The sequence below is a fragment of the Peromyscus californicus genome, unplaced genomic scaffold (genome assembly GCF_007827085.1).
Source record: "Peromyscus californicus insignis strain IS unplaced genomic scaffold, ASM782708v3 Scaffold_11__1_contigs__length_118956290, whole genome shotgun sequence".
NCBI classification, from domain to species: domain Eukaryota; kingdom Metazoa; phylum Chordata; class Mammalia; order Rodentia; family Cricetidae; genus Peromyscus; species Peromyscus californicus.
In genome coordinates this window covers 110,953,007-110,974,113 of record NW_026294402.1, presented here as the reverse complement: position 1 = coordinate 110,974,113, position 21,107 = coordinate 110,953,007, and the positions used below count along the sequence as shown (strand labels likewise).

Genomic DNA, 21,107 nt, shown 5'->3' with positions numbered 1-21,107 from the left:
CAAAGCTCTGCAATAAATTAGTAATAAAGATTACTACAGGATTCTGAGAGGCTAAGGTAGGTAGTGCTGTTGGATGGAGACAGTTGGGATCAGGCCTGTGTGAATGTCTGTTTGTTATTAAAACAGACAATGAGGTGAATAAATGCCATTTCTTTTAAGTGCTATGCAATGAGGAAATTGTAATTTAGTTTAGAAGTTCATAAATGTCCTGCAACAAAACCCCAGATATGATTTACAAAGATGGGCTGATAAATGCAAAGCAAATAAATTTTACTTGAGAGTTAAAACCAGATTTTTTTTTAATTGAAGATTAACCCAAAGCCAAAATAAACTTATGATTTGAGAAATAAGAGTAGATCTCCTAATGATGTGCTTGGCAGGCCTCCTTGGCTTATAAAATACTGTGCAGTTGGGGCTGGAGAGAGGCTTGGAGGTTAGGAGCCCTTGCTGCTCTTGCACTGGACTCAATCCCCAGCACCCATGCAGGGTGACTTAGAAGCGCCTGTAAGTCCAGCTCTAGAGGATCCAATACCCTCTAGTGGCCTCTGTGGCTATTCCACACATGTGACATACACAGGGACACACAGATGTAAGTAAAATGAGAATTGTGCTATATTTGCATTTTATCTTATACTAATGAAATCTAATAGTAGATTAGAGTTTTGAGTTGGTTGCCTAGTTAATTGTAGTCTACATATACAGGAAGAAACTGAAGACTCAAGAAACTGTTGTGTGACACAGAGTCACAGCCTAAGTACATTTGTCTCTTCATGGAAGCTGGTGCACGACACAGCCTTGGCAAAGCTGGTTTGGGGACATAAATCGATAAAGCCCCTTAAAATTATGAGTTAAACCTGCCTTTTATATCTTGAATCTCCTGCAGTAAATGCATTTACACATTAAGTGGGAGGTCCTACCTTCTCTGGCCTAAGCTCTGGTGTTGTACAGGATGTACACTGTGTGACTAAATAACCAAACGCTTGTTTTGTTTTATAAGTATTGCAGGAAGGTTTTAGCTCCCACATTCTGGAAACTTTCTTTGTGCTTAGAAGTTATGACTTTGTAAGTCGGGGTCAGAGCTCCAAACCCAGCGTACAGCACCGTTGCCTTTGGCAGCTAAAGGCCTGTTATTATGGGCAAAGATTAAAATTACTCTGGACCAGAATCTATAATTTTCTATATTAAGTCTTGGGTCAGTGCCATCGTGCTAATAAATGAGGCATCTATAACTCATCTAAATTTCTTTTTCTCAAAAAGTGCTCCGGGGAACAAATGCATGGTGGCCTCTAAAGGAAAGAATGTTCACTGTTTTAAATAAAACTGAATCCGCACAATGGGGTGTGATCTCTGGGAGCACGTGGCTCCATTTCTGAGGAGTATCGGGCACACTGTCTGGTAGTTTGGGTCACCTTTGTCCTAGGCGCCGCCCTAGGTCCTGAATGAAGGAACCTGTGGCTGCGTTGTTTTTAGTTGCAGATGGCCACTGATGGAGAGTAGAAAGGACAGGTTTGTGGAGTCTGTCTGTCACTTTGAGAAGGGCTGTGTGAAGTTACACTAGTGGTGCATATGCCCAATCCTTCAGAGCTATGTGGAGATCCTACCTGTCGTCTATCCTGAGTCTTTCTTCTTCACTCTGTGCTCTGTGAACTAAGCCAAGTAGGATGTTGTGATGGTTCTGTTTCCTCCTGTAACTCATATTTAACGGTAATCTAGACTTGAGTAGCACATCTAGCAATCTAGCCTTTGCTCTGTATACTCATGGATCCAGGTTCGAACCCAAGTACTGCTAAAACAAAACAACAACCCCAGCAATATAAGGCTTCCCCTCTTTCTTGCTCTTGAAGTTTATGTATGTGATTATAACACTCCTTTGACTTTGCTCAGAAATAATTGTAATCTCTCAGCAACCATGGAACTTGCAAAGTCTTAACAAGGCAGTGAGAGAGGTAAATGATAACCTAGGGATTTTATTTTAACATCTTCATATACTCGGATTGTTGCTCTAAAGTATTATAGTCAATAGGGATAGCTGTTGAGTCAATATGATAGTTAGTATTGTCAGCTTGACAGAATCTAGAATCATTTGGGGGAGATGGGACTCTGGCATACCTGTGGGGGGATTATTTAGGTCATGTGAAAGATGAACTGATGTGGGAAGACCATCTTAATTTTAATTTTGAGTGGGACAGTTTCTTGGTTGGGGTTCTGGACTATGTGAAAAAGAGAATAGGAAGTGAGTGCTGGTATTCACTACAGTTCTCTCTCTCTGTGTCTCTGTCTCTGTCTCTGTCTCTGTCTCTGTCTCTGTCTCTCTCTCTCTCTCTCTCCTTTTTAATTGTGTGTCTGTGTGCATGTGTGTAGCCTGGTGCTTGTGTTGAGGTCAAAGAAAACCATTCAGGGGTCGGATCTCTCTGTCTCTCATGTGCGTCCTTGGGAATCAAACCCAGGTCCAGGCTTGGCTGAGGTGCTGTTGCCCACCAAGCCAACTCACTGGCCCTCTCTCTGCTTCTTCACTATGGATGTCATATGACCAGTTCCTTTGGCTGTAGATGTCATGTGATCAGCTCCTTAGGGTTCATGTAGCTGAGCTGTGCCTTCCCTGCCATGATGGACTGGAACCCAGAACCAAGAGCCAAAATAAACCAACTCTAACCAACTTCCTTCCTTCCTTCCCCCTTCCTTCTCCCTTCCCCCCTTCCTTCCTCCCCTACCTTCCTCTCATCCTTCCTTCTCCCCCTTCCTTCCTCTCATCCTTCCTCCCATCCTTCCTTCCTCCCATCCTTCCTTCCCCCCTTCCTTCCCCCCTTCCTTCTCCCCTTCCTTCCCCCCTTCCTTCTCCCCTTCCTTCCCCCCTTCCTTCTCCCCTTCCTTCCCCCTTCTTTGTCCCCTTCCTTCCCCCTTCCTTGTCCCCTTCCTTGTCCCCTTCCTTCTCTCCTTCCTTCCCCCTTCCTTCCTCCCTTCCTTCCCCCTTCCTTCTCCCCCTTCCTTCCCCCTTCCTTCCACCCTTTCTTCCCCCTTCTTTCTCCCCCTTCCTTCCTCCCCTTCCTTCCCCCTTCCTTCCACCCTTTCTTCCCCCTTCTTTCTCCCCCTTCCTTCCTCCCCTTCCTTCCCCCTTCTTTCTCCCCCTTCCTTCCTCCCTTCCTTCCTCCCCTCTGTTGTTCTTATCAGTCTATATTGCCACAGCAACAGGCAAAGTAAGCCTGTCAGACAGTCACTGCACACTAGGAATACTTACTGAGAGCAGGTGATGGCAGTACAGGGGCTCTTTCTACCATTTGCCCTGTCTGTGAGTCTCCTAAAATGATAAAATTATTTTTAAACTACCAAATACTTGAAAACCAACAGACTGTGATAATGGTGTTGGTTTGTTTTTAAATACTTTTTTCTAAGTACAGTTTATTATCAGATGGACTAAATCAAGAATTTACATTAAACAACCCATAACCAGAACTCTCATTTAATTACAGTGTACATCTCCCATTATTAATTCCCCATTAATCCCCACTATGAGGTATGGCAAGAGTAAGTTCTCCAGAGATGTTAGATCTAGTTCTCTGTTGACTTACCTAGAGGATATCCTACCGGTCACCTTCAGGCTCCTCCTGGACCCATGTACCACACCAGCATCATTCCATGCTACCAAGACTTAGCTACAGACCTCAGAGAATTCCAGGCCTTTCTGTTATTACTTCAAAGTTACCTTTATTAAATGCATAATTTTTATTTCATTGATTCCAACCATGTCTATGTCTGTTTGCTACTTGCTTGGTTATAACCATGTCTGTTACTTGCTACTTTAACGAGCCAGCTCTATAAGAGTATGACCAGCTAGAGTGCCTAAAGTGACACAGCAACTTCTCAGTCGAGTTAATGGCTCCTATGATTTATCTGAGTGTTGCTAGAGTTTTCCTGCCTGGCCCACAGTCAGGACAAACCTCTCTCACCTGCCAGTCCCACAGCCGCTCAGACCCAACCAAGTAAACACAGAGACTTATATTCCTTACAAACTGTATGGCCGTGGCAGGCTTCTTGCTAACTGTTCTTATAGTTTAAATTAATCCATTTCTATTAATCTATACCTTGCCACGTGGCTCGTGGCTTACCGGCATCTTCACATGCTGTTTGTCATCACGGTGGCTGGCAGTGTTTCTGACTCAGCCTTCCACTTCCCAGCTTTATTCTCCTCCTTGTCCCGCCTATACTTCCTGCCAGGCTACTGGCCAATCAGTGATTTATTTATTGACCAATCAGCAACACACTTGACATACAGACCATCCCACAGCATCTGAGCACTGTGAATACTTGTTCACATACGTCCATAGAATGACCGCCATGAAGCGACTTATTGTGGCTTTAGAACCAATTTCGTTGGTTGTTATTGTTTTTGTTGTTGTTGTTTTGTATGCTTTCAGCTCTTGTAAATCAAACTTAAAAGTGTATGGGAACAAAGTGGAACCTAAGCAGAGAAAAATGGGGATGGGGGAGTCCATAATTCTAGAATGTTCTATTTTATGTCTTGAGTATTAAGATGAACTGTTCAGGTATAATGATAATCGTTTTTTTATTTGAACAAAGCCATCATAAAAGGTATCTATACATATTTATACAACCTCTTGTACTTTGATCCCCTTTGTCTCATACAGATATGGAATGTAAGAACAAATCCCAAATACATTCTTTCATTTATTTTTTCTTTCATATATGCTTATGAGAGTATATATACACAGCTCTTAGAATTCTTCTCTTCTTTCTCCAAAAGAATGAGTGTACATACCTGCAGATCAATTAGGAGCTGGAGAGATGGCTTAGAGATCAAGAGCATTTCTGTTTTCCCAGAAGACCTAAGCACTAATGTTCTGAGGCATTACAACTTCCTGTGACTCTAGCCTTAAGGGACCCAGTGCCCTCTTCTGGCTTCTGAGGGTACTGCACACATGTGACACTCACACAGATACATACATATACTTTCTTTCATCCTATCTTCAAAGCCACTCCATTCTTTCCCTGAGATCTTTGGCCAGATGGCTGCACCACACTGGGTCTGTAAACAGCATCCCATTCCTTGTCACTCCCTGAACTTTGTGTGACTGGGACTTAGTCTCCTTCTAGTGTATCTGACAATTATATTTGTGTATATATCTAAGTGTCTGTTAGTTGTCTTCCTTTCCTATGATCTCCATGGCAGCTGTGTTCATCAGTCTGGTTCTTCAGAATATAGAATAGTGTCTTGCATACAGCAAATGCTCTCTAAATATTCCCTGAATGAATAATGCTGGGAAAACTTAGCAAGGTTGTGATAAGTGTAGAAGAGGGGTAAGAGGGAACAGAGGATAGTTTTGAGTGAACTGTGAGATATTAAGGGCTTAGAACTAGCTGGGTGGATAGCTTAGTGGTTAAAGCTCTTGCCATGCAAATGTGGGGACTGGATTTTGGATCCCCAAACCCACATAAATTCAGGGTAGTTGTGTCAGACTGTCTGTGATACCAGCCCTGAAAGGTGAAGACTGGGGATCCCAGAGCAAGCTGATTGGTGAGACTAGCTATGTCAATGAGATCTGAGTTTGATTGAGAGACCCTACCTCAATGAATAAAGTAGAGGAGTGATAGAAGATGATTCCCAACATCAACCCAGAGTCTACACACACACACACACACACACACACACACACACACACACACACACACACGAAAAATGAATAAAAGCCTAGGACTAAATCTAGTTTCTGGCTTTATTCACTGTCATCTCACCTAGACTACAACATTCAGTTTCTCATTTCAAAATACATTCAAAATCAAAGCCAGATTATTTTAATGAAGAAATTGTCATGCACATCCACATAGGCAGCACCATTTCAAACCTATTACTTTGTTTGTTTGTTTTTTCAGATCTTAGAATACACATGAGGTTCTAAACTGCAATTGTCATCCTTACCATGTCTGCCTATCCCCAGCAAGAGTGAATTCTCATGTGTCTGTTCATATTTGGTTTTGAACAAATGGCAGCGGGTTCTGCTTTCTGACCAACAGAGTGCAGCTTTATCAGAACCAACTGCCCATGTGGAAAGCTGGGCCAGATGAGTGATGCTCCATCTGAGCTACTTTTAGAGAAACTCTCTACCCCTCTGAGCCTACCTGGGCATAGCCAGGTTTCTCAGTGTGGTGTTTCCAACAGTTCAGCTCAGCAGCTGTGGAGGACTGTTTTGTTTTTCGCTCAGAGAAGGACGGTGAAGGTGTTTGGCTTGATTGTTTCCCGTCCTCCTTGGGAGCATCTGAAAGGAAGACAGCCAAGAAGGCCCTACACCCCTTTGCCCTTATCTTTGGCCAGTATGATTAAGGGTGTATCTAGACGGGAAGGACATAGAGAGAGTCTTAGAACCCCAATATATGTCAGCCCTGATAAGATGGACATAGTCTATCTGGGAAGGAAGATCTCCTTCATGATGTTGTAACTAGAAACTTTGAACTCCTATTCATGTCCACTCAGGCTCATATCCATTTTCAATTGATAGTACTGCTCTTTCTGAACTTTCAAAATGTTATTCTTTGACAGTTTCATAGATATTTAGAATGTATTTGATCATATTCACCCACCATGACCCTCTCATCTCTCCCCCAGTCCAATCACTATCCTTTTTCCTCGAAATAAGTCCTGTACCTATTTTTATGATTAAAAAATTCCATTTATTCTTTGACAATTTCATGCATGTATAAAACATATATTTGATGACATCCTCTCTATTATTTCCTTCTGACTCTTGCTGGATCCTTTCTTTGCAAGAGCCCCCTTTCTAAGTTTAACATAATTTTGTAAGTGGTTCACTGAGTATAATTAGGATTGCTCACAGGAGCATGGTGTGGGGTTATTTACAGGGGCAAGGGAAAATTACTAGTGGTTCTACCATTGACAAAAATTGTTCTGTCTCTCCAACAACCATTAACATCCAATGGCTTCTCAAAGAGGGTCAGGAGCTTAAGAGGGGGTCATAAAAACATCCCATTTAGAACACGCAATAATCACATCTTCTCAACACTGTGAGCAGTTATGAGTTTGTGCAGAGACCGTGGTCTACTGAAAACTACTCTTATGTTAGCAGTAGGATAAGAGGCAAGTCTCCAAGAAAATGGCCCAAGAAGTAACACTTTCTGTGTGCCTCAGTGGTGCCTGATATTTATGCTGTGTGCTTCCGTGTTTTAAAAGCTATTCCCTACGGTGGTTTAAATGATAAATGTCCCTCACAGGCTCATGTGTTTGAGCCCCTGGTCCCCAGTTGATAGTGCTTCTTGGAGAGGTTGTGGAACCTGCTGGAGGTGGTGAGGCTTCAAAGTTTATAGTCTCATGTCACTTCCTGTAAGCTCTCCCTGGTTTCTGAGTGTGGTTGGAGATGAGCTATCCCAGTTTTCTGCCCCAGATGCCTACTGCCATGCCTCCCTCACCATTATGAACTCTGGTCCCCTGGGACCATGAACCAGGATAAACTCTTCCTTCCCTAAGTTGCTCTTGGTCATGGTGTTTTATCATAGATGTAGGAAAGTAACTAATACATTTCCCTCCATGTCAAGCATAAGCCTATAACTGCCAATCTGTCTTTTATTTAGCCTGTTTCTCACACACTATTGTGGGTTTGGGAGTTAAATGCTCCAATATAAACTCTGTGATCCAAGTTATATAAGCAAGTCTTAGAAATTTTCTGTGGCTGACATTAATTAAATACAAAACTGAATATTGAAAGAAATACATTATTATCCAATGGATTATATTTTTATATTATATATTATCATATAATATTACTTATATATAAATATAGATATAATTATATAGTAATATATAAGTATTTAGTTATATTTTAATATAATTTTATATAACATATAATTATGTAATATTAATATATTAAATTATATATTGTATTAAATATATTATAGCCAATGGACTTTATTTGGTTTTTGAGAATGACTAATTAAGCATGATCTCTCCCTGTAATGAGGGCACCATGTATTTCAAAATGACTAAGTGTGCTTGCCTGCTTCTCTTTGTATCTAGCCATCACATCAGATGCCTGAGAAAGACACTTTGTATTCAATGGGAACAACCGCTTCAATTATACAAAAATAAACACATTTCCCAGTTGCAATGCCCAAGACAATGGCCATCGTGTATCCAGTGGAACTTGCAATACTCAGAAAGCATGCAAGAGGCTTCCAGTGTAAAGCAGGGATCAGAAAGCCTTCTTGGCTGACTTACTAAGTGTTAAAGGCATTGTTAAGAATTGTAGGACTCTTTATTCAGGGGTATTTTAAAAACCTGACAGATATGCCTGGTCATCAGTAGACTAAAGTGCAGTGTTGACCATCCAGCTGAGAGTGGTCTGCTGGCCTCCAGCCAGAGAGAAGCTCTCGGGGCGTTGCCCACACTGCTAACAAGTAGGTGAACTTGCTAAAGTCGTCCCCCCCATCCATCTCCTCCTCCTCTTTCCTCTCTCTCCCCTCTCCTTGTCTCTTCTCTCTTCTTCTCTCTTTCCATCCTCCCTCATGTAAAAATTGATTAACACAGAAATTCTGGCTTTAAGAGATTTGTAAAACTAAAATGGCATGCAGATACTTCAGCTCAGGTGCCTGGCGGATGTCATATTACAAGTATATATAGTGGGTGAATAGAGAAAGAAATTGGAAAGGACTTCTGGATTTTTTTTTGTTACCTAACATCCACTTTGCTATCAGAAAGAATATCCCCTGAGCACTCAGGCTTTGTGCATTTCTCTTACTGCTTGGTGTCTTGTAGATAACACAGAACTGGATATAGGAGCCATGTTTTATATTAATTTTGAATAAATTTCGGGCAAGAGAGAAAGAACACATTGAATGAGTGCATTAAAATTAATTAATGATGGGTACCCTGTGGGCACTGGAGCAGGTGGATGGGAGAGAGGCCAGGAGAGTCTGTGCCTGCCACTAAATCGGAAACAGGAGAAGCCACTCCGGGTAGAAGGGGCTGTGAGAGTCTGTGGACTGATGTGACAGGTCCACATCCTTTCTGCTTGATTTTGTAAGTAAAGATGGAGACACACATGTTTAGCTAATAAGGTTGGGCTACCTTTTGTGTTAAGTAATTTGAGTTTTAAACTTGTGAGAGATTAAAATAAAATCTGCATCACAGAAACCTCTGTACATGATTGGAATCCATGTGAGATCCTTTAAGGCTTGCTCAGAACAGACGAGTGTGCCAAGGGTGACCAGTGGATTCCTGAACACTTATATGACACTCCCTTACTTTAGCCTAGCCCTGAGCCTTTTTGTCCTATTACTGTGACGACAACAAATGACCATTGTCTTTTAGAGACATTTATATGCGATTGCACTTTGTGCTAAAGTCTTCCACACCAAGGTATGTATTTACTTATTTAAAGTTATATATTTATCTACTTTATTTGGTGTTTATGAGTGTTTGCATGTATGTGTGTACAGTGCCTACAGATGCCGGAAGGGGGCGTCAGATCCCTTGGAACTGGAGTTACAGATGACTGTGACCCATGGTTGATTTAGGTGCTTGTGACTGAACTAGGATCTTCTGGAACAGCAGCAAGTGCTTGGAACGTCAGAGCCATCTCTGCAGCGCACTTACTGCTTCATGATACCTTAGCTATTTAGAGCATGGGTGATCCTTGATGTTTATTTGAAAAACTCTGTTTCTAAGGCCAGGGTTAAATGTGTGTTTATTGATCTCCAAAGTGATTTAGGTTACATGAACCCACTCTTGAAGTCCTCACAATTTCAGTACCTTGATTTTTGAGTTAGAAGTTCATCCCCCTCCCCAAGTTCTTGCCCCTCTAAATCATTCATCTGCTGAAGGAGACAGTCTCATTTCAGCTGACACTTCTTACCTCCTTCACAGATAGCTAGTGCGGATGTAAGATTCATTTTGAAATGAGAATCGTATTTCTGGTCATCATGGTTTCCACACTGTATGAAAGCGTTCCAGCTTTACTACTAAAAGTACATGCCTAGGAAAAAGAAGGGGGCACTGGTCCTTCTTGGCCTGAGATGGCATTCAGTTTGGAGATGCACACATGTTTACTTCCTTCATGAAAGAAGAGCCATCAATGGATCCTACATCATGTTCTCTATTACACTTAAGTCTCTTTCCTCTTTCCCCCAATACATTTACTCTTTTTAGAGCACTTAATGAGAGTTCCACATGAAATTCAAATTACCCACAGGGAGAAGGATGAGAATTCTACACTTTATTTTTCTCTATTTATTATATTTTAACCCTGTCAGGGAGGATCATGCATATGACCTCCAGTGTGTGTGGGTGCTCACAGTGGCCAGAAGAGGGCGTTAGAACATCTGGAGTTGGAGTTGACCACATAGAGATGGAATTATAGGGTGGCTGTGAGCTGCCCACCATGCGGGCTGGGAACTGAACTCTAGTCCAGGCTGGGAACTGAACTCTAGTCCTCTGGAAGAACAATGAGTGGTCTTCAACCATAAACCATCTATCCAGCCCCTTCTCTTGACTTCTAAGCTTAGAATAATAAATCTTCTAAAAATGTTTCCAACTCTTAAAATAAAATTATTCTGTTATTGCAATAGTCAAAAACTATTTCCGTGTAAATTGTGGTTTAAGTTGGAGCTATCGAGTTTTGCATCTAGAAATATGTATACATACACACCTGCAAAACAAAAAGTACATCAAGTATAGGAAAAATAAGAGAGAGGATGAGGTGAACATTGTCTGATAAAGCATAGACAGACATTTTGGAGCCCTGCCTGTGTCTGCTTGTTAGTAGCCTTTTGTAGACCCTCCCTAGTGACTTATCAAACTGAAGATACTGTTAAGTTCCAAAAATAAAAATAAATAATGTTCGCTTTAACTTCGTTAAGCCAAAAAAGTCTTCAGTATCCACTTATTTAGTTCACTTGAAGCAGCAGCTCTTGTAACGATTACCCCATCATATCTGTTTATATATTGATGTATCGTACTTAATATAAAGTTTAGAAGACTACAGATTCTCCAGTAAGCAAGCAGAGAGTAATTACTTCTTCATAATTACTGGGAAACTTTATTGCCATGCATTGCTGTAATTATATTTTGAATACTCCCCACTTGAGTGATAGACCATAATGTCTTCTCCCATCTCACAGTCTGAGACTTAAAACAGCCTCTTGCTTCCACAAAGGCCTATTCTTCATTTAGTCTCTATTTTAACTACTGTTAAAAGCAACTAAACAAAATTAATTGACACCATAATCCTGCAATAAGGAAATTGAAGGCAATACAATATTCCCATGCTCCAGAAATCAGCTCATTAGTCAGGAGTTTGCAGCTGTCATTGGTGATGTATCCTTCCCTCTGTAATGGACAGTCAGAACAAGGCAGAGCTCAGATCTAACTCTGCACAAACCACTTGAGGATAGGGTTAAACATGGAAATCCTGGGAAGAGGCTATGGGTGAAGAGGAGACCATGGGGATATATTTGTATGGTCAAATCGAGGCATTTTATCCTGCATGTGCCATATCCCTCCCAATTGCTAGAAAATCAAGCAGGCTTGCTGCACTCCATGAAACTGTTCACCTCTGGAAAATGATTAACTCCATCTGGATATCTAGAACTTGAGGATCATATCCTGTATATAAGCCCATCTTCTAAAAATTAAGATTTATTCTTTATCATTTTTATTTATGTGTATATATGTCTTAATTAGGGCTTGTATTGCTGTGAAGAGACATAATGACCATGGAAATTCTTATAAAGGAAAACATTTAATTGTGGTGGCTCACTTACATTTCAGAGGTTCAGTCCATTATTGTCATGGTGGGAAGCAAGGCAGCATGCAGGCAGATGTGGTGCTGGAGAAGGAGCTGAGAATTTTTACATCTTGACTCACAGGCAATAGGGAGTTGTCTGAGACACTGGACATAAATGAGACCTCAAAGCCTGCCTCCAAAGCGACACACAGCTCCAAGACCACACCTGCTCCAACAAAGCCACATCTCCTAATAGTGCCATTAATAATGGGGAGCCATTTTCTTTCAAGCCACCACATTCCACTCCCTGGCCCCCAAAGGCTTATAGCTATATCATAGTGCAAAACTGCATTCAGTCCAACTTCAAAAATCCCCATAGTCTGTAACAATCTCAAACTTATTTAAAAGTGTGAAGTTCAAAGTCTCTTCTGAGATTCATGCAATCTCTTAACTATAATCTCCTGTAAAATCTAAGTCAAAAAACAGATCACATACTTCTAACATATAATGGCACAGGATCTACATTACCATTACAAAACATAGGGAAGGGATCATAATGAGGAAATACTGGGCCAAAGCTAGACTGAAAACCAGCTGGGCAAACTCCAAACTCTGCATCTCCATATCTGATGTCACAGCACTCTTCAGACCTCCAACTCCTTTCAACTTTGTTGACTGCAGCACACTTCTTTCTCTTGCGCTGGTTCCACTCACTGTTAGCAGCTTTCCTTGGCAGGTATCCCATGGCTCTGGCATCTCCAACATCTTAAGGTCTCCAAGGCAATCTAGGCTTCACTTTCACAGCTTCATGCAATGGCCTCTCTAGGCCTCCATTCAGGGATACCCCTGACACATGCCTGGCCTCAGCAGCTTTCCTTAGGCATGGAGGCAAATTCTGTAACCCCTTTCTTCTATCCTTAACTCTAAAGCTCCATTAATCAGTTAAAGCATTCCACTGCTTTCCTAACCCAAACTCCCAAAGTCTGTATTACTCCAAATAAAAATATGGTCCAGCCTATCACAACAATACCCCAGTCCCTGGTACCAACTTGTGTCTTAGTTAGGGTTTCTATTGCTGTGAAAAGACACCGTGACCATGGCAACTCTTATAAAGGAAAACATTTGGTTGAGGTGGCTCACTTACAGTTCAGAGATTTAGTCCATTATTGTCATAACAGAAAGCAAGGCAGCATGCAGGCAGACATGATGATAGAGAAGGAGCTGAGAGTTCTTACATCCTAACTCACAGGCAACAGGGAGTGGTCTGAGACCACTTGAATATATAGGAGACCCAAAGCCTCCACAGTGGCACACTTCCTCTAACAAGGCCACATCTACTCCAACAAAGCCATACCTCCTAATAGTGCCACTCCCTTTGGGTGCCATTTTCTTTCAAACCACCACAATATGTATGTGTCTCTGTGTGTACCACATGTTTGCAGGTTCCTGTGGAGGCCAGAAGAAGGCATCAGATCCCCTGGAACTGGAGTTACAGGCAGTTGTGAGCCATTCTACAGGGGTGCTGGGAATTGAACATGTGCTCCATACTAAAAGGAAGAAATGTTCTTAACTACTGAGCCATCTCTCCAGACCCATCTTTTTAAAATAACACATTTAAACTTTCATTTTGAAATTTAACTTTTAAAATTAATTTAGTAAATATCTTGGCCAAGGTTGTTGATAGAGGAAAACTCAATATTTCAACTTGACAATATTAATGAACATAAATGCTATTTTCAATGGTCTTAGCCTAACACCTTATGAAGATCTGCAATAGAATCATTCAAGAATGTCACCCTTTGAGAAACTTTAAAATTCAAAGACATTTCAATTGAAAGCTAAAAAAGCCTTGCCCTGTGACTTCTAAATTTTCACTCTGTGCTCAAATTGTTCTTCCAAGGGGTTTTTTTTTTTCTTCCAATGAGCAAAAGAACTCAAAAACCTCAAGAGAAATTTAAAAACCAGGATCTTGTGGTCCCTCTATATTTAACCCTTGACAAAATAGGGCATTTGGTGTGCTTCTGTAATTTTTTTTTAAAGATTTATTTTTATTTCACAGGTGTTTTGCATGCATGTATGTCTGTGTACCATGTGCATGCAGTACTAGTAGAGGCCAGAAGAGGGCAGCAGATATATAAAACTGGAGTTATGGACGATTGTGAGCTGCTGTGTGGGTACTGGGAATTGAACCCAGGTCTTCTGGAAGAGCAGTCAATTCTCTTAAGCACTGAGCAATCTCTCTAGCCTCATATGTCTGTATTTTTAATGCCAGTGGATAAAAGTTTCCAAGGTTAATTAATCAGTCATTCAAGGCCCTTTCTTTTACTACAGGGATGACTTTCTAAGTCTAGATATTCCATGGTTCTATAGGAATTCCTTTAAATATGCATGTGTGAGCATGCAGGGACATGTCTGCATATATATATATATATATATATATATATATATATATGTGTGTGTGTGTGTGTGTGTGTGTGTGTGTGTGTGTACATATATACATGTGCGTATGCATGTATATACACACATTTCTTGTGTGTAAATTGTGTGTGTATGTGCATTGTATGTGTTTGTGCATGTGGATGGAGGTCATAAGTCAACCTTGAGTGTTGTTCCTCATGATACACCCATCTGGTTTTTGATACCAAGTCTCTCACTGTCTTGGAACTGATCTGTGTATTAGGATGCCAAGCTAGGAAGCACTAGGGATCTGCCTTCTCCATCCTCCCCAGTACTGGGATTACATGGTGTATACCACCGTGCCTGACTTTTTACATAAGTTCTAAGGGTTGATCTCAAGTCCTTTTGTATGCATTGCAAACAGTTCACTGATGGAGACATCTCCCTAGTCCTTTAATGCATATTTCTTAACCAACCCCCTGTGTGAATAAATGTACGATGTATAAAAATATATTGAATATATTGAAATTAAATTAAATTATGTAATTATAGATATAAACTTATTTTAAAGAGAACAAACAAAAGTAGGAATTATTTCTTTGAACAGAGAAAGACTTCCTGGGACATGTCTGTAGAATAATTAGTATTTAATTAGTATTTAATATTTTAATGTGGGACCTGGAGAAGGCAGGTTGCTTCTTTTTTTTTTGCGGGGGGGGGGGGGGGGGGGGGGGGGGGGGAGCTTGAGACAGGGTTTCTCTGTGTAGTTTTGGTGCCTGTCCTGGATCTTGCTCTGTAGACCAGGCTGACCTAGAACTCATAGAGCTCTTCTTGGCTCTGCCTCCTGAGTGCTGGGATTAAAGGTGTGTGCCACCCCCGCCCAGCTCTGTTCCCTAGTGTGGCCTTGAACACACAGAGACCCTGCCTGCTAAGTGATAGGATTAAGGGAGTGTGCTGCCTGACTTCTTGCTTGCTGGGATTAAAGGTGTGTGCCACCCCCGCCCAGCTCTGTTCCCTAGTGTGGCCTTGAACACACAGAGACCCTGCCTGCTAAGTGATAGGATTAAGGGAGTGTGCTGCCTGACTTCTTGCTTACTTAAAATGGCTGGCCTTTTCCCCTTAATCTCCAGGCAAGCTTTATTTATCAAAGCACAAATAAAATATCACCACATTTCAGCACAAGTGAAAGATCACCACAGTGCCCAGTGCCACCGATTGCTGTCTGAACAGTTAGACACTCTACCTAATAGAAAGAGGCATCTTTGACAGTTTTGCATTTGTAATAGAGCCCCTTGCAACCAAATAGTGATAAATTCAACAATAACTAGAAATAAAACAAAACCACAGAGGGTTCCCAGTGCAACCTCTTGAGACATGAATGGTGAGATACCCTGCTCATAGTGAGATGCAGCTTTGGCAGGTTTACAGTTCGGAAAGAACCCTCACACTCCAGTAGCCAGAGAAGGATAAAATTAGTAATAGCTAGCACCAAAAGCAAATGAAGCTACCGAGAGTGTTCAGTTCAGCCCATCATAAGCCTACATACAGCAGCAACACAATCCGCATCAAAGGAGGGCTGTTAACAGAAGCCTTGGGGCATTAAAGCAAAACAGGATGGGAACAGAGAACAGAAGGCAGTGACAGTCTGTCTCTTCCCTAAGCATGAGATAGCCAAGAGGACAATTTGATATTTGCTTGTGATATGCTAAGTCACTGATATGAACTGTGGCACATCAAGACAGGGATCTGAACACAGGAAATCCCTGGGATGGGTCAACTCGAGCTGGTTTTGGACACAGTGCACAAAGGCATGGCAAGGAATTTGTATCCTTGTCCTAAGGATATAAGGCAGGAGTCTTGATTGAGGACCTGTGGGACTGGACTGCATGTCTCCAGACTGGGGCAGAGCACTTAGCCATTACTAGTTCTTTCATAAAAGAAGTAAATCAGGGACATTTGATTACCCCAGAAACTTGTCTTCATCGATGAGTGCAATGGTCTGTGCCAAGGGAAAGGGCTTTGGAAACTTTAGCTGTTGCCACCATGAATGAAGAACTTTGGTTATCAGGAACAGAAGAACGCCCCTTCCTTATATAATGCTTCTGGGCTAAAAAGAAAGCTGTGTGAGTAGAAACAAAGTTTTTGAATCTTAGGGGTGAAAAACTTGTTCATTAGCTTGACTGTGGAGATTATCACATGGGCACACACATATGTCAAACTCGGAAACCACCTGATATGAACATGTGCAGTTTATTGTATGTCAGTTAACTCCATGACACTGGTTTTTATTTGTTTTTATTTTTTTTTTTTAAATATGTCAGTGGCCCAGCAAGTTGGCTCAGTGGGAAAAGAAAGGTACTTGTTGTGAAGCGTAAAGTCTGGGTCCAGTCCCTGGGGCTCACAGGGTAGAAGGGGAGAGCTCATTAGTGCAAACTGTGCTCTGACTTTCACATGCACACTCACACACATGCCTACAGACAAATAAATAAATGAATAAGTAAATAATTGTGATAGTTTTAAAAATGATTCAAAGCTGGTGGCTCTTGTCTGTAATCACAGCACTTGAAAGAGGTGAACAAGAGATTTACCATGAGTTTGAAGTCATCCTGGACAACAGAGTAAGTTCTAGGCTAGCCTAGGTTACAGCAAGAGACCACATTAAAATATTTAAAGAAAAAACAAACAGAAAACTACAACACATAAATAGAACTATGTGTGTTGTATTTATACACATGAATTTAGTTGCTAGAAAAGTATTTTTACCTAGCAGGCATACTGCAGTGACACTTCTTATCGTAGGAAACATGGCCAATTTCTTGAAGCAGAAAATGTAAGTTGCTTCTAGATTTATGTACCTTTGTGAGAAATTTGTGCTTGTGCCAATGAGAAGATCACATGTGAGCACTACATCCCATTTCACAGGTGGATGGGGCCAGAATCTCAAGAATGCCAAGGGAGCGAGGACTCTGGAAGGGAATGATTTTACTTGGCCTACACAGTTTGCAAATCTCACAGGAAATATTCTCACTCATCAGATAGTGGGATTAGCAATTGCATTTAGCTCTTAGCTTGCTCTTCTGGAGTGAATCAATATCCATTATGATCAAAGGAAGAAGTGTCTGCAGATAGCATGTTCAGTCTTTCCCCTGTAGGATTCTTGCAGTTTCACCAAAGTCACTAAGTCAGATGCTCAGTGGATCAGACAATGAAAAATCCTGTGGATTCCATGATCTATGTAGAGTACTATCTATATTTAGAGATGCCCTCAGACATTGAGTACATGTCTGAAATTGCTCCTTATAATGAATCCCATATATCTTCATTTATAAATTAACCACAGTGTATTAGTCACTTTTCCATTGTAACAGTAAAACACCATGACCAAGTCAACTTCTAGAAGAGTTTATTTGGACTTATGGTTCTAGAGGGATAAGTGGCAGTTGGGACAGCAGGAGTAGGAAGCTGTAAGCTCATGTTTTCAAAAACAAGCAAGAAGCAGGAGGAGCATGCACAGGCTGGGAATGGCATGAGTCTTTAAACTCCCAAAGCCTACCTCCAGTGACATACTTCCTCCAACCAGGCAACATCACCCCACATTCCACCCCCAAACAGCACCACCAACCGAAGACCAAGTGTTCAAACATCTGAGCCTATGGGGGACATTCTCATTTAAACCACAACACATAGTAAGATATTAACAACAATCACAAAGAAAATGGAAAACAAGTTATGTTATACTGTCATAAAACTGGTATGAATGTGATTGCACCCTCACACTGAAAACATCATACTGTGCCCACATTTCTAGTTTATATGATGTGAAATGATACCGTTGTGTGAGAGACTTCTATGGAGACAAAACACACACAGAGGCACACACATTTACTCATTCAGAAAGGGAACCATGAAAGACCAAAGTAACAGTTTGAACAATCACACCAACTTGGTGAACCAGTGAATGAATATTGACTGGTATTTATTAACAGGAGTGTGAGTAAGAGGCTACTTACAGAAGCCTGGATGACCAAAAAAAAAAAAAAAAGGCAGCTTCATTACCAAAAAGGCCAGCTGAGCACAAGAGACTACTGGCAAAAGTTGCCCCCAGCCTCTGTACACCTTGCAAGCAGCTGGATGTCTGACTGCCTCTACTCTGTACAGTTCAGCTGGTAGCGCCCCACCCCCAGCAATTATTGATTTCTTTCTAACTGCTGGGGATGGACAGAAATCTTCCATATCTCTTTTCTCCCAGACATGGGAGATGAACCCATGGGAATATCTCAATTTGTAGCAAATTATTACACAACAGGTCTTGCACTCATGTGGTGACAGGAAACAAATATGGTAGGCAATATGACTTCAGTGTGTGGTTTGCTTTCTTCCTGCACTTATTGTAGAGCCTTTAGCTCCATACAGAGAAGAACCTAATGGCTTCTCTTTGCCAGTTCTAATGACCACCATTGCCTTAAGGCTGCCATGGGGTAAGGTAAGGGAAACCTGCACATAAGCACTGAATATCCCACAGAAGGTCTGGTGCCAGTGCCAGGAGCTAGGTAGCTGCCAGCCCAGCAACATATGCAGTAAGAAATGCTAGGGAAAGGATGCCTTAGGTTCTGGGTGAGGTAGGCTGGTTGTGAGATGTCATCAAGTTCTCAGAGCATCACAATATAAAACATGAGTTGATTTTTTTCTGGGATTTTCTATTAATCAATTAATTAGCTGATTAATTAATTAAAAGATGTGATTATATATATACAGGGGAGGCGTCAAACTTATTATATAACCAAGAATGATGCTGAACTTCTGGTACACCTGCCTCCACCCTGCAGAGTGCTAGGATTATAAGCATGTGAACCTTGCCCAGTTTGTGCAGTCCTAGGGACCGAACTTGGGTCTTTTATACATGTGACACAAAGATTCTACCAGCTGAGCTACACTGTCATGCCAGGCATTCAGTATTTTTGAACCACACTTGCTCTCTAATAACTAAAACTGTGGAAGGAGAATTACCCTATGATGGGGTGTGTTCTTTATAGGATAGGAACCCCATCTTATTTTGCATTATTCTTGTCCAGTGGTGAGTCATGTGTTTTCTTTTCCTTCTAATCTGAAAAGTAGATATCTGCAACTAAGAATAGACTTAGAGAGTAGGTCAAAATATCACTTTTCTTTGAAGCCAAATAATTTTCAAATATTTATTTGTAGACACATGTTTGTAGATAGCCTATTAGTAGATGCTGGGTTGCCTGTATTCTTTCTTCACTATTGATTTTTGAGACAATTAGAATTGTCTTCAAACTTGAAAATGCCCAGGGATACAATTAATATTTAGCTGAGTTCATGTTCTCAGAGGGCAAGGGGAAGAAGTGATTTATTTTGGTTAATTATAAACTTACAAAGTAATATTTGGTTTATTCCAACACATAACCAGCCAATTAACCTTCTCAGCCTTCTTATTATAGTCACCAAGTTTGCTGGGTCAATGTGACTTTCTCTTCAGACATGTAGGGATGTGGAGACAGTCACCAATGATCAACACACAGTGTTGCTTCGTTGGGTTTTGAGAAACACATTTGCAGTGCCTTTGTTGGAAGAGACATTCTAATATATTTTAATTTTGATCACATTCTTCAAGGAAATGTATTTACTAAAGATGATCAGACCCCTATAGTCACTGTAATTCATCAGATAAAGGCATACACAACATTTGGTTACTAGAATCTAAGATTCACACTCCTACCCCATCTACCAAATAGCTTGAGGCTGGTTAGTACAAACAAACAGGTTTACTTAGGAAAATAAAGGATGCTTTTCTGTCTCAAATTCCTACCTTCCAGGGTTTAGTGTTGCTTCTGTGGGAGGAAACAGGATACGGGAAGACAGGGGCAGGAAGCCTTTCTCTGGGCAGGGTTAAGGCACCCTTCCACCTCTGCCTGTTCTTCTTGGATTTGGACCTGGCTCTGTCTTTTCTCTGCAGACAAACAGGGTCCTTTCTCCACATCAGTTCTCTGAGCTGAGGAGGACTTGGGGAGGACTCTTTTAGGGGATGAGTCCTTACCAGTTTAGAGATAGGAGGAGGAAAGAGGCGGAAGCCATCCCCTCCTGGGAGCCGCCCTGACACACTTGGTGACAGTTTCTTAGAATTTTCACTTGGCATCCCAACAGTCTAACTTTCTGGCTTTTCATTGACTTTTACTGGGAAACTGCAGGGGAAAAGCTTGCATGGAGGATCCATTTCTAGCATCTGTGACGTTATGGAGAATTAGCTGGCTGTTATTTAGCAAGATATCTACCTCCTTGGAAAGCAGCTCCCAGAATCTCCTTTCTATTTTGCCACCTGAAGATGCTAGTTCATCAACCACAAGACCTGGGGCCTAGAGAAATCAGGCCACACACACCACACACCCTCTAGCCCTCTATCTGGGACAGAGAGTGAAGAGGCTTACAGCCCCTCATACTAGATGCTATAAGAAAGGTTTCTGGACCTTCTCAGTACCTGCTTCCTTGGCACATTGGCTATGCCAAATTAAATCACATGGTATAATCCATTCTACCCATTCCCGGAAACGTTCAAAAGCCAGAATGCCCCTTCATTCAGGAGCATTTCTTTTCCCTTCAGTCCCCCTGTCATGATGCCCCTATCCGCTGGCTCTGGTATGAGAGTTCTCACACCTCGAAGCCCAAATCATGAATCACTGTGGTTGACAAGCCCTGTCTCCTAACGAAGTACATTTCTAAGTGTAATTTTGTGTTCCATCCCTTCTCCACCCCGCTGCTCTGATTTCGAACAATGTCTCAAAATCGAATTCTGTAGTTTGCATAGTGAAAATATAGCTACCTTGAGGGGGAGATAATCACACACGAGTGCTGAGGATGCGTGTGTTTCTCACTACACTAGAAGACCCTCGTCTTGAACACAAGAGGACATTCTACTTCAAGCGTTTTCCCAGGAGTATAGATTACAACCTC

General features: G+C 41.4%; 1 protein-coding gene across 14 annotated transcripts in view; it reads left to right on the top strand.

Moving 5' to 3' along the window:
• The window catches only part of Rbms3 (RNA binding motif single stranded interacting protein 3), a 1,493,133-nt gene that overhangs the window by 1,332,655 nt on the left and 139,371 nt on the right, over positions 1-21,107 (top strand). The gene's annotated exons all lie outside the window — the stretch shown is intronic.